The sequence below is a fragment of the Anser cygnoides genome, chromosome 1 (genome assembly GCF_040182565.1).
Source record: "Anser cygnoides isolate HZ-2024a breed goose chromosome 1, Taihu_goose_T2T_genome, whole genome shotgun sequence".
Lineage (NCBI taxonomy): Eukaryota > Metazoa > Chordata > Aves > Anseriformes > Anatidae > Anser > Anser cygnoides.
Genome location: NC_089873.1, coordinates 209,321,178 through 209,333,179, shown reverse-complemented (window position 1 = coordinate 209,333,179; position 12,002 = coordinate 209,321,178). Strand labels below are relative to the sequence as shown.

Below are 12,002 nucleotides of genomic sequence, written 5' to 3'. Positions count from 1 at the left end.
CCGTTTGCCCTAAAATCCAGCGGGGCTCCAGACATCGAGGTCTTCAAGACGCAGGGCTCGTAGCCCCCCCGGCTGGGAGCAGCCCCCAGGGGGTCAACGGGGTGTGGGGTTTGGGATGCGGGGATGCTTGGGAACATGATCAATGATTTATCCCCAAGCTGGAAGGATCTCATACACATCCACACACACGTACACACACACACACACACCAGGGGCTGGCTGTAAGCCGGCTCCTCCCCTGCTAAGAAGCTCAGCGGGCAGGGCGGCCGCTGCCCTCGCTCCCTACCGCAGGCAGAGCAGCCCGGTGTAGGGCACCAGAGCCCCTTCCCCCGGCCCCAAACCCGACCCCCGGCCCCGGCCATGCCCCGTTAAGGTAAGGAGAAGGGGACCCGCAGGTGCGCAGCCGGGAGAAACCCGGCTGAAGGTTGGGGATGCCGCGGGTGGGGTTGCGATGGGGTAGGTGGCGTGCGATGGGGCGGGCTGCAGAGGGGTCCGCTCGCCAACTAGCCCACCCCATAACCCGGGTCTAACCCGGGGAAGGGGCTGGGCGTAGGGGGGGAACCCCCAAACCTGCCCGGAATGGCCGGCAGCTCAGCTCCTGCAGCACGGATTAGTGCCTCGGTAATTTCCAGCCGCTGCTTAATTGAGCTTGGGTCACCTAGCAGTGAGCGAGGCCATGGGATGGGGGCTATTTCCCTCCCGTGCTGGGGAACGAAGGACCCTCCCCTTCCATCCTCAGCCCTTTCAATTGCTCAGCCAGCTGGGGCTGCCCTACACAGAGGCATTTCCCCGCGGCTGCAGCATTGCACGGCTCTCAGCCAGGTTGTGTTTTGTCCCCTGGGTCACACCGGTGCTGCTGAGCACCTTCGCAGGGTATTTAAACTATTTGGACCATCCCTGGGCAGGGACTGAGAGCCAGCACGGGACAGGGATTCCCACAAAGCAGCTTGCATTTTTGCTGCCTGGTTTGGGAATGCAAGGTTGCACGCAGGGGCTGCGCTGCACCAGCTGAGTTTGGTACCAAAAAACACAGAGGGGGAGTTTAAGGGGCAACAGGTCAGTGGGTTTAAGGTTGCCTGGTGGTCCCTGTAGTACTGAAGGGTCCTGCAGGAGCTGGGGGTGGTCTTTCCACAGCGCCAGGCTGTGTGTGCCTCTTTTCATAGTCCAGGGAGAAGGATGTGCAAGGACCAGCCTTATGGGGTTAATCTGTGCCTTGCTTCAAGATGTCAGGAGCTCTGTAGGATGCTGTGGGTCTTATCTCTGTCCCCATAAGGGGAGGGACCGCAGGATCCCAGCGGTGGTGGGGTGAAGGTATGGGAGGGAACTTTTGGCAAAGCTTCAGCCCAAACCTGCTTCCCCGTGAGACCCTTTGCAAGCTCCCCCTGCCCTGCTCCTCAGCTCTGTCCTGCAGGGACAAACCAGGGCAGAACCAGGACAGCTCTTCCATCCCATCGACTGATGCTCAAGTGGTTTTAACCTGTTGCTTTGCACTCTCTGAGCCTGCTGATTGCCATAATACGTGTCCAAATGGTGCTTAACATGCCTGACTCTTTGACTGAGAGCTTTGTGCTTCTGCACAACCAACATTTAGGGCCAGAGGCTGTTCTGGGGCTTTGTGGGGTACAGCTGGAGTATCTCCATCAAGATACAGCATCCCCTCACCGACACAACAATTTACGAGATCTGAAAGAGGGCAGGAGATGAACCGCTTTACCACAGCACTGTTATTTCTATCCCATTTCTCACCCCCCCCCCCGTGCAGCCAATCCACCTTGCCCCCTATTAAGTTTCTGTGGGGCAGGGGCTGCTGCACAGTGTTTCTCTCTTGTGCTCGCTAACTTGTGACTTTGCAATCCTCGGGTTGCCATGGAAAGGATTACGCTGTGATTAATGAAGGCATTGTCAGCTCTCGTAGGTTGTTTTCAAAGCCTTTCCTGGAGCTGCAGAGCGGCAGAAAGGGGCAGAGGGAGAGGAAGCTGCAGTTCCAGGCACGTTTTTGGTTTTCTCCGCCAAAATCGCGCCGCCAGGTAGCAGCTGCTGCCTCGGCTCCCTGCCAGACCATCCCTGCTGGTCCCTTCTGAGGGTGGAAGGAGAAACGGTGACTTTTGCTCTTCGCCTTAAAAAAAATAAAATAAATTAAAACCTTTCTTGCTCCTGAAGCTCAGTGGGACGAGTGTCACCGTACCAAGGGGCTGGCAGGATGTGCAGACAGCGGGGAGGAGAGCTTTGTGCTGGAAAATGCTCTGCTTGGCAAGGGAGAGCCTGCTATAGGACAGGATGGTGTGTTTGGGACTGTCGGGTCCCCACGCCAGGAAACTTCTCATTCCCAGGTGCCATCCATCCCCTACCCCACATTTAAAATGCTGTACTAACCCAGTGCTTGGCCAGGGTGCAGAAGACCTGAAAACAGTTTCCACGTGCACGGAGTAAAAATTTGTGCTTTAGGTTGATTATAGACTTTCTAGGCTGCCTTGGGTGGAGGTTCCCACTGCTGTTGCTGCTGCCCAGGCAGCCTGGCCTCCAAATTTAAGGTGTGTGGAGGAAGAAAGGCTTGCAGGAGGATGTGCTTGAGTTGTTTTGAGTGTTGGCAAAACTGAGACCCATGAGTCCTGGTCTTGCCATAAGCACAAGCCTTGTCCTCTCCCCACTTGATAGGACACCAGGTTGTGTGATGGGAGCTGTGGACCAGGAGGCAAAGCCATTCCTGGCTGTGGAAAGGGCAGGATGAAGCTAGGATGCTTGGAGAGAGGACGGGCACAAAGTCAAGAGTGGGAAAAGAGAATAAATAGAAAGCAGTGGGTATCTACAGCACCTGGATTAAGGTAACTGTCAATGACAAGCAGTAAATGTGAAGACTTTTAGAAATATTAAGCTTTAGCCTTGTCGGGCTTGCAGGTTACAGCTGTGAAATACCTTCCATCTCAGAGGGCTTTGCAAATGCTGAGTGGGACTCACCTGCCCGAGACACGGAGGCACAGGGAAAATCTGCTCTGAGCCCTGCCTGGGCTGGGCTACATTTGGGACTAAGCCCCTTCTCATGGGACCAAGCCATTGTATGTTGCCCAGGGTACTTGTCGTTGGCCAGAGAGCACATTTCACTCCTCTGTTGACTTATCTCACTTTTAGTAATAAAATAAATAAATAAATAAATAAATAAATTAAAAAAAAAAAAGAAGCAAATCAGATGGTAGAGGAGAGGAATGGAAAGTGAGCTGGCGTTGCGCACCTGTGCTGTTCTCGTCCCTCCGTTCCCAAAATGATGTAGGTTGGTTAGGGAGGGTTCAGAGAAAGGAAGGATTTCCCCTGGTTTTCTTAATTGTCCTACGTAATACAAAAAGAAGGGAGCATCAGACAGAACTAACAGAGACCAGGCTGAAAGCAAACGAGTTTACCCAACCCGGCATCTGTGGCCCTCCCTCACACAAGACGTTGTGTATCCTAAAAGCATTCATGGGTTAAAAAGCAGCTGGACAAATTCATCAATGAGAAGGCTTTCAAAAGCTATGAAATATATATTAAAAACAAAAGCCACCCACCTTTGGCTCCAGAAGTTCTTGAGCTGCATTATTAGAGTTTGGTGGGGTATTAGGGAGTGAATCAACTATGAATCAACACCTTGTTTTTATTTTATTTATTTTTTTTTGCCCTGGGCATCCTCTGTTGGCCATAATCAGAGAAACACAGTAGAGCCAGCCCACAAACTGGATCCAGTGTGGGCTTTTTTACACAGATGAGTGCTTCCTGAGCTCCTGCCTCACTCACAAAGGCTTGTTCGTGCCCTGAGATCTTTGAAACAATTCTTCTGAGATATTTGCCTCCATGCACTTAGCTGCCTCAGAGGAGACAAGGTGTCAGTCTCATCCCTTTAGCAGCAGTACTGTGAGGGCTGAGGGAAATAAAGCCTGCTCTCTTCCTTTCCCGCTGAAAATGTTTTCAGGGTGGCAGCTTACTGGATTTTTTGCTGGTTCTGCATCAGGTCCCACACAGGTCCCCCAGGACTTGCCGCGGGTGCTGTGAGCAGCCAGCTCATGGCTAGGAAAGGCAGGGTTTATATACAGTTCCCCGTGAACCCCAGAGCTGCCTCATGCTCACGTGGGAGCAGACAGCTTCAGTGGGACAGAAAGGGGGCACCCACAAACCTTCCCACCTTCCGACAAGGAAATCACACCATGATGAAGGCAGTGCCCTGCAGGAAGCATCCCCCCGTCCCCTTGCCGAGCCCTGTATCGCAGCACGTGGGATGCTTTTCTTGCTTCTTGTGGGAAGGGAATCAATGCGCAAAACCCTGTTGCCATGAGGCCTGGAAGGCACCAGGGGAAAATCTTCCCTGCCATAATCAGTGGGTGATGGAGGGGACCTCCTGATGTTTTAGGACGGAGGGGTTCAGTACCTGCATCTTGTAGGGGTTTGGAAGCAGCCCTGCAAGCCCAGCTGAAGTGCGTCAAACCTTTGCCCCCTAATCTGAGTCTGAGGGTGTTTTCCAGCATCAGTGGTGCCTGCTACTGCTTTGTGCTGTCCCTGCTATTTTTTGTCCTGCTTCCTCTCATCCCTTGGCTTGGCTGGATCGGAGCCATCGAGGCCAGCAGATTTACCCTGCGCTGAAACAGGCTCCAGCACCCACGTGCACCATATTTGACTCTCCTACAGCCTGCAGAAGGTTTCATTCCGGAGAAACAAATGGGGTGAGAAATAAATGGGGTGGCTATTTTAGCTGTAACCCCCGTGCAAGAGCCTTTCTTAAACCCCTTGAGGAGCTGAACACAAAGGGAGTGAAGAAGACCATCCTCATCTGTCCTGGAGCTCAGCTTCTTGGCTGCCTTCAATCCCCATGGAATAACAGAGCCAGCACTTCTGTGGTCTGACCGTGGTACAGCTTGGGACAGAAAGCCCAGGAAAACCTGGGGCAGAGATGAATGTACACTTTTTTGTTGTTGTTGTTGTTGTTGATTTTTTTTAATTTTTTTTGGTGTGCAAACATCATATTGCTGCAATTACTGGTGTTATTGAGACAGCTCCCAGATGTACCCCCCATGGGCTGGTGATGCTACAGCAACCTTGAGCCCCAAAAAAATAAAGAAATGGAAAAATTTCTTTGGTTTCTGCAGCTTTTCAGGGCTCACGACTACCTCAGAGCACTTGGGATGCCTTGGCACAGCCCACCCAGGGGTCAGGAGCCCTGGCAGGAGCTATTAGACCTTTTATGTAACTCAGTAAAGCAATACACGGCGTCCTATAAACAATTAATGAGCAGATCAGCCCAATCTGCTGGCTGAGGAGAGTTTCTAAGAGTGCAAATACGTTACTCCAGCAAGGCACGGGGATGTTGTTGTCCCCATGGCTAAATGCCATGCCTGCACCCAAAGGGGACATGTAAGCACCCAGTCATCTTGGCCAAATCTCCGTGAGAGCCACATGAGGTTGCAACACCATAATGGGGCAAATCATGAGTCCTGTTAATTGTTAGGGGTGGTGGGTAGCAGAGGGAGAAAGTCCATTGAGCAGCCTTATTGCTCTTAGAAATAATCCTCTGGATCTCCCCCAGCACCTTGTTATATCTCTTTGGTAGCAGACTATTGCAAAACATACCCTGACTTCCCATCACAAAGCTCCAGGAAGATATTAGGTAAAAATGTTGAACTCAGAGCAGGGACAGTGGCTTGTCTCCAGCAACACCCATTTCTTACGTGGAGCTGAGAGCAAATAGCAAACAGTAACAGCCACCCCTTTCCTCGAAGGGATACCTCAATGTACTGCAAACAAGGGTGGGAATGGAGCAGCTCGTTAAAAGGGGAATAAACGAAGTCCCTGATTAGTGCTGACTTGCTCATCTAGTCTGATTTCCATAGGAAACGAGGCTTCTGTGGTCACGCCACCTGGCTCTTGCAATGTGTCACGTAATCACAGGGGAGTTTCTTGGCCAAGTTCACTCCAAATCTGACAGCGCTGCTGCAAGGAAAGCGAGTTCCTAGGCACCTCGTGAAAATCTGCAGGCAGGCGTGGGTGAAAATTGGTGTCCTGCAGAGGGAAGCCAGCCCTTGTCAGACCCGGAGAGCCCCGGTGGAGTGCGAAAGCTGTTCTGGATGTCCCACCTGCATGGGACTGTGCCCTAGTGACCGCCAGGAAATAAAATGGATTGGAGTTTTATGGCTGGAGAGGCTTTGTCAGCTCTGCTGCGGGCAGAGGGACTTCTAGCAGTGTTTCTGGCTCTGTTCTTCACCGGGTAGGAACTTGGCATAGGGCAAAGTCATTTCACCTCTTGGAGCCTCCAGTTCTGCTCAGCCGTGCTGCTCAGGGGTGCACTGACTTTTGCTACATGCCTTCACAACACCTAGCACTTGTGCCTTGTCGTCTAAACCTTGTTATGACCAAGATGTCCAAGCACAGTGTCAGCTCAGCCAGGTGATGCCCACGTGCCCAAGCACTGCCAGCGACTGCACACCCCACCAAACACAAAGAGCAAAAGACAGAGCAAAAGCCAGTGACTCAGATTCCTCAGCTGCAAAACGAACACGACATCTTGCGTGTGCAGCCGATGAGTCAGGAACCTCCTGTCCCCATCTCGGCGGGGCTATTACAGGGCTGATATCTCTGGCGCTGCCTCATGGTGCCCCGAGGGATGCGATGGCGATTGCTGTTAGTGAAGTTGGCACCCTGAAAAAGCAGAGCAGAGTTTCCACTTGGTTTGTACATTTTTTTTCAAGCAAAACTCAGTAGGCCAGGTTGATGGTTGGACTTGGAGACCTTGGAGGTCTTAGGGAGCAGCAAGAGTAGAGGGTGAGACAGCAGCTTATTAGGACAATTTAAGGACAGAGAAGAGCAGGGAAGCTGCCTTTATTACAGGCAGTTGGATCTGGAGTTGTAGGCTCAGACTTGGTGTCTACAAGAGGCACAGTGCACCTTCCTGGTCTGCCCTTGGCCTCCTGTGTGACCTTGGGGACAGTCACGTCATCCCTCCGTGCCTCAGTTTCCCTCCGTGTGAAATGAGGATAGCATCATCCCCTCCTCTGTAAATTGCCTGGGATTTGTGAGTGAATAACACAGCTCGCTGGAGTGATTACTGCAATAGTGGCTGCAGTAAAGACTCTCTTTAATGAACCTTCCTATAGGAAAAAAAAAAGAAAGAAAGAAAGAAAGAAAGAAAGAAAGAAAGAAAAAGAAAGAAAGAAAGAAAGAAAGAAAGAAAGAAAGAAAGAAAGAAAGAAAGGAAAAAAAAAAAAAAAAGAAAGAAAGAAAGAAAAAAAAACAGCAGTGGGTCAGTAATTAAGTTATTGAACTGCAATTAGTCTGGCATTCAGCTCCTAACTCTGCCATACGGTAGCTCACATAGAGACTGCTCTAAAAGGGAATACCTCATGGGATTTAGAAGGATCCCAACTACTTAAATCCCACCAAAACTACACCAGCTCCTGGTGTGCCACAGGACAACTCACCTAGCACCCCACAAATGTTATGTTGGGGCCTTGGTCCCAGTCTGCCGTGCTCTGCTCCTTCCCCTTCCCTCTGTTGTGGAGCAAGGCCCCTGCTCTTGCAGATTCAGAAAATGTAAAGCTGGGAGCGCTAAGGAGATAACGCAGTCCCTCCTCCTTCGTATCATGGCCTAGTTGTTCCTAGCTGGAGCCAGCAATATACGGTATATATCCAGGGGATATACCAGGCCAGAGTATATACCTAGGGGATATAGGTATCATTCTATATAGGGTATAGATATGTATACACACCTTCCCTTGGATCTTCATGGTGTTGTTCTCAGATTACAGACACAGTCTTTGTAACTGCCTGAGCAATGTCACCAAAAGATTAAACCTTTGTCTGAGCTAAGGGCTAACGGCTGTGGTTCAGCCGCAGGGCTGCCAGAGCCCAGGCAGCTCTGAAGGTTGCTGCCCCCTCAGCCTGGTGCAAACCAGGATGTGCCACTGCTGAGTCTCCTCCCAGATCCATGTGTTCATTGCAGGACACAAGAAGCTGAAGTCAACCTCCACCATGTCTGCAGATGTCCCCGTGTGCTCTGGACCAACGAGGGGCCTGGGACACAAGTCCTGTGAGGAGCGGCTGAGGGACCTGGGGGGGTTTGGGCTGGAGAAGAGGAGGCTCAGGGCAGGCCTTATTGCTCTCTGCAACTGCCTGAAAGGAAGGGGTGGGGAGCTGGGGGTCGGCCTCTGCTCACAGGTAACCAGTGATAGGACCAGAGGGAACGGCCTCAAGTTGTGCCAGGGGAGGTTCGGGTTGGAAATGAGGAGACATTTCTTCTCGGCAAGAGCGGTCAGGCGTTGGGACGGGTTGCCCAGGGAGGTGGTGGAGTCCCCATCCCTGGGGGTGTTCAAGGCAAGGCTGGACGTGGTGCTTGGGGACATGGTTTGGTGGGGGACGGTGGTGGTAGGGGGGTGGTTGGACCAGATGATCCTGGAGGGCTTTTCCAACCCTAATGATTCTGTGATTCTGTGACTTCCTGTACGGGCCAGCACTGTGCAGGACAGTCCTGCTCCAAGGAGGGGAGCCTGGACAGTGTGCTCATGGGCTGAATCGCCCTCAGGCTCACATATCGGCTTCATTCTTCGTATCTTCTTGGCCAGTGCTATGCCCCACTTATAGGTCCTAGCAAGACTGGGAGTTCATAAAGAAGGGATGAAAACAAATTGCAGACACCCTTAGGCCAAGCTGCGAGTGCAGCATTTTGCCTAGACTCACTCAGTTTGCTAGGTCTGGCTTGTGCTCAAATTACACCTGCCTGCCTTGCCAAAGGATACTTTATTTGATTCATTACTGTTGAAAAATACTCGGTCGCCGGTAGAGGCTGGTGCACAAAGGGAAATTGCCCTCCTCGGGAGGCTGGGGCGAGCTGGGATCGGATGCCACGGAGAGGCATTGTTCTGCTCCAGCTTCTTGAAAGCAAAGGGAGGAGAAAAGGTCAGGCCTTTTGTTCAGCTCCTCTACCTGCTGGGCTTGGCAGAGGGATTGAATGCAGGGCAAATCTATTCAGCTTCCTGCTGGAGGCTTAAAAATTTGATGGCCGTTTCCCGAGTGCTCTCAGAAGAACAGAGGCTGAGTATTAATTCTTTGACTCTTCAGAGGAGGGAGTTTTCTGGTTTCTTGCTCTAAAGCAGCCTTTGTGGCTGGGGCTTATTCAGATGAGGTGTCTCACTGTGGGGTACCACTACCAAGACCCTTCAAGTGGTGGTCTGAGGGCCACATCAATCCCATAGGGTCAGCTAAATGTGATATGGCACAATATGTCTTCTGACGTATTCCCAGATGCTCAGGGAGCACACGGATGGGACAGAGGAGGGGACATCCAAATAAAACTAGCTGCCTCAGGCTTCCTCTGGAGTCCATGGAGATAAATAACGTTGACTTCTCCAGCAGATCAAGTGAATCAGACCTTGGAAGCACCGATTTGTCTCCATAGCCATGGAGGCGATCCCTGCTGACGGGATGAAATGCAGTGATGCATCCAAACAGCTCGATCCCTTTGGCTCTCTGATGGGACTTGGAGCACACAAAAAAAAAAAAAAGACTGAGAACCACAAAATCAACTAAATGTCAACATTATCAGAGCAGAGGGGAGGATGTGTGCTGATGTGGTGCAGAAAGCCATGGCAGAGCTGTGTACTAATGAAATCCCGTTCTAGGTTTTGCATGATTTTATCTTACTTGATGGACCCCAAACTAATCTGGATAAACACTGACGACACCCAAATTAGCTCCCAGCGCTCTTGTGATCTGTGCACGTGGCCTGGGGCAGGCAAAGAAATGCTCAGGCACCACTTTGCACCGTTCCTAGGTAGCAAGTTCATTACAGGATGGGTACTTGGCTTTGGGGAAGAATTTGCTTTTGCCTCGAGCTCTGTTTAAAATCATATCCTAATGCCTGATGTGTCTTTGAATTAGTTTTATTTCCTTTAACTGTTACTGTTAGTGAACATCTTATGAATATGTAGTGTTAACTTCAGGTTGCACTCATGCACCCTCAGCACAGCTGAACATATGTATAATGTAAGGCTTTCTGGGGAATGGTTTTGCTTGCCCTAATCCAAAATATGAAAGAGTTTGGGTAACTCCCTTAGGAGACCAGTACTGGCTTGCAGAGCACCAGGGAGGCTTGGAGGTCCTGCAGCTGGATTTGAACATCCACGGTCATTTTGCTCACTGATGCAATGCTTTGCAGAGGTGAACAGGATGGCACAGCCTGGAGCTGTCGTCACGGGCAGGGATGAATTCCTGCAGCTCCTGGTGGAGGAAGGCACGGAGGATCACATTCCTTCCACCTGCTGTCTTCTAAATCACTTCACAGCCAGATATCACAACCTCGGTGTCTTGTGGTGCCCTGGTTGTCAGCTTGTGGAAATAACACAGTTGCTCCGAAGTCGGTTGTGTCTCTGACAGTTCTCACTGCTGGGGCTCTGGCCAGTGAGTTTTTTAGATGGGTCAGCAGAAACAACCCTGGATACATTTTTAGCTGACCCTTAGTCAGCCTGACCAGGTTTATCCTTCAGGCAACCTGATGTAGTGAAAGATATCCCTGCTAGGGAATGGGAAACAAACTAGATATCTTTTAAGGTCCTTTCAAACCCAAACCATTCTCTGATTCTACAACCAGCGTGAAGAGCTCAGGACGTGGTTTAACTGCTCATTTTTAGAGAAAAGCAAAATATTTTGGAAGCTTTCAGTTCTGCCTGAAGTCTGTTGAAAATCAGGTTCTGGTTTTGGGCGCTAAAGTCTTTGGCTGGAAATTCTACCTACTGCCCAACCCCTGACACCCCTCAGTTACTCGTGTTGAGTAGATTACACCCTATTTATTGGTGGTTTCAGTTACGAGAATCATTTCCTTGGGATTCAGTTGCACTTGCAGAATGACAGACTGCGGTGTGCATTAGCTTTGCACTTTCTTCCTTGAGCTACTTGCATGAAGAAAAAAAAAAAAGGACAGAAATGCAGACTGTCTGTGTAAATAATGCATCACTTCTGCTCACAGCCTTGGGCTATTTTACTGCAATAGCCCACCTTGCTGTCGGCAGTCTTTTCTCCCTTAACTTATTTGGTTAATTGATTAGCAGACTGTGCTTTTCTCTGTAGAGAGGGTACGTTTTACTTCTAGTAGCTGGAAGTTTCCAGGCTTGGAGATCCTGGACTTGATCTCTGTGGGATAACTGAAGCATCTCTTCTTGTAACAACAACAGTGAAAAAAAAGCTTACCAGGTCTTCCCTGGGAACATCATCCACCCACACCAGAAAGAGAAGCCCGATGGGAGCACCCTGAAATCTAATTAGGAGCTAATCCTGTGGCTCTCAGTGCTGCAATGCTGAACGTTGTAGAAGTAGCTATAGAAAAATCTAATCTGTGTGTTCCCTGAAACAGCCCTTGCAGGCTGTTGTTTAGTTGCATCATGTGCACTGATGACTAGAGAGACATGTGGAGCCCTTGTGGGGACCCAAGGCTTCATGAGGGGTCTTTACCCTTCATTATCACATAGGCCTTTATGTGTCACCTTGCAGCTCTGCCTGAACCTCAGTTTTTCCCCATTTTCCATGCAGCAGGACCCACAACTGTAGGGGAATTTATTCTTTCCACCCAAATGCATCCCTTGTTCAAAGCAGCTGTTCTTCTGCCTCCCAGTATCGGCACTACTGTGTTAACTGGAAATCTGGTGGCCACTCCAGGTCTGATCAAAAGGCTGTAGGAAAGACAATTTTTTTCTTCCTTTCAGTGAACTTGGATCAGGGTTTTTCCAGTAAGAAACACTGTGCTAATCATCTCCCAGGGCATGCAAGTGCCTGCAGACAGTTTGCATCATGGATGCACTGCTCACGTGAGATGGTGAAATGGGTAATTCCCATGTTTTCTGCACCTTATGGGTGCTGTGACCTCCCTTGCTGAGGTGACGGTTTCCTCGCGTTCCTCTTGTCACCTGTCAGCCTGACCTCAGGCTGATCCCTTCGTGCGGAGGTGGCAATTAAGATGTAAAGAAGGGAACTTTCTCAGCACGGCGGCAGGTGGTTTGCTGGCT

The 12,002-nt window shown here is 50.5% G+C and overlaps 1 protein-coding gene across 4 annotated transcripts in view; it reads left to right on the top strand.

The window, feature by feature from the left end:
- The first annotated feature begins 258 nt into the window (after positions 1–258).
- MYO7A (myosin VIIA) overlaps positions 259–12,002 on the top strand; it is a 94,435-nt gene continuing 82,691 nt past the window's right edge. For 3 of the 4 annotated variants that reach the window (XM_048051056.2, XM_048051055.2, XM_048051053.2), the window contains exon 1: positions 261–373. The gene's annotated coding sequence lies outside the window, so the exon portion shown is untranslated. Of the gene's footprint in view, positions 374–12,002 lie in introns of all 4 variants that reach the window. The other variant, XM_048051049.2, reaches the window with a different exon arrangement.